General features: G+C 54.8%; 1 non-coding gene across 1 annotated transcript; it reads left to right on the top strand.

Annotated features, from left to right (window-relative positions):
* Window positions 1-522: 522 nt before the first annotated feature.
* Window positions 523-716, top strand: LOC114923866. The gene has a single exon (XR_003810723.1). It is a non-coding gene; the product is annotated as a U2 spliceosomal RNA (small nuclear RNA).
* The last annotated feature ends 766 nt before the right edge of the window (window positions 717-1,482 follow it).

The following is a 1,482-nucleotide window of genomic DNA, read 5'->3' as shown; positions in this document are numbered from 1 at the left end:
AGCGTGTGCGTGTGCGTGTGCGTGTGCGTGTGCGTGTGATGGCGTCTGGATGTACCGTTGCATGCGTGTTGACGAGGGGTGTAGCTGGGATTTGTGTGAGTGTGAGTGTGGGTGTGGTTGTGGTTGTGATTGTGAGTGTGGATGTTGATGTGTGTGCGAGTACGCGAATACGTGAGTACGTGCGCGCGTGTTTGAAGACAGCGGTGGCTTGGTTTGGCATGAGTAGTGTGATGCGGTGTGGAGTTGAGAGCATCGATGTGCGGTGGCGCACGAACAAATGTGTATGTATACAGAGGTGTGCGTTTGCGAGTCCGCTTGTTGGCTCGTTGTGTGTACCTTCGTGTGGGGGTGTGTGAGTGAGTGAATTTGCGTCTGATGACGTATGGTTGCGATTGTTGGTATTACAATGCTGTGTTTGCAAGCGGCGAGTGAAGAGAGGTCACGTGTGTGAATGTCAAATGGGTGCGGATGTGTAGTGTGAAGCGGTGTGTATTGGCACGTGCGAGGGTGGTGGTGGTGTTTATCGCTTCTCGGCTCTCTGAGCTAAGATCATGTGTAGTATCTGTTCTTTGCAGTGTAATTTCTGCAACGGTCTCTGAACTGAGACCAATGAAATTACCTGTATTTTTCTCCTCCGGACGGGTGCTGTGAGCTTGCTCAACCCCGTCCACGGGTCGGCCTCGTATTGCATTACCTCGAGGATTGGCCCACTGTCCAAACAACACAATTGTTCCACTGCGTCGGCTCGCGTCGTGTACCACCGCACGGCACGGCACACCACAGCACAGCACAACACAGCACACCACATTGCAGGCACACGCCACACAACTACAGGCCACGACACCCACAGCCTCCCAAGTCAAACAAACACCAACAAATCCATCCCAATTCGCCTACACTCCACTCCACTCCGCTCCACATCACATCAACTGACGTGACCTGCACACACCGTCACGTCCGCAATGACACAGCACTATGCGGCACAAACATTCCCCCATTGCGCCACCTTGGTACCCACCGTCTCATCTCCATCACCGTCAAGTGCCACACACTCGACCGAGCATTCACCACCTTGTCGGCGAATAACGCGCACACTCGACCAACACTCCGTCTCCGTCCGTCTCGCGCGTCACCAACCACCGTGGCGCCTCGCTTACATTCACACATGCCGCATCCACACACGCCTCATCACACAGCTACACATGGTCCGCAATGCACGTCCGTCATTCCATGGCCAATGCGATGAGACGGTCAACTGTATGCGTGATTCACACGCGACCACAAGCGGTCCGGCGATGAGTGTGCAGAAGGGAAGTGGTTACATTGTCTGACGAACGATAAGCAGATGACCAGGTGACAAGCACTTGTAGAGTGTCCTATCGACTGAGATGTGGCCCACCAGCGGTACAGCAGTGGCGTGCATTGGCGCGTCTACTGACCGGTTACATGGCATGCGATGGACGGTGGGTGTGCGTGAGCGTG

Source organism: Protobothrops mucrosquamatus, unplaced genomic scaffold (assembly GCF_001527695.2).
Source record: "Protobothrops mucrosquamatus isolate PMUCROS unplaced genomic scaffold, P.Mucros_1.0 scaffold33868, whole genome shotgun sequence".
In the NCBI taxonomy this organism is placed as follows: domain Eukaryota; kingdom Metazoa; phylum Chordata; class Lepidosauria; order Squamata; family Viperidae; genus Protobothrops; species Protobothrops mucrosquamatus.
This window is presented reverse-complemented; position numbering and strand designations above follow the sequence as displayed.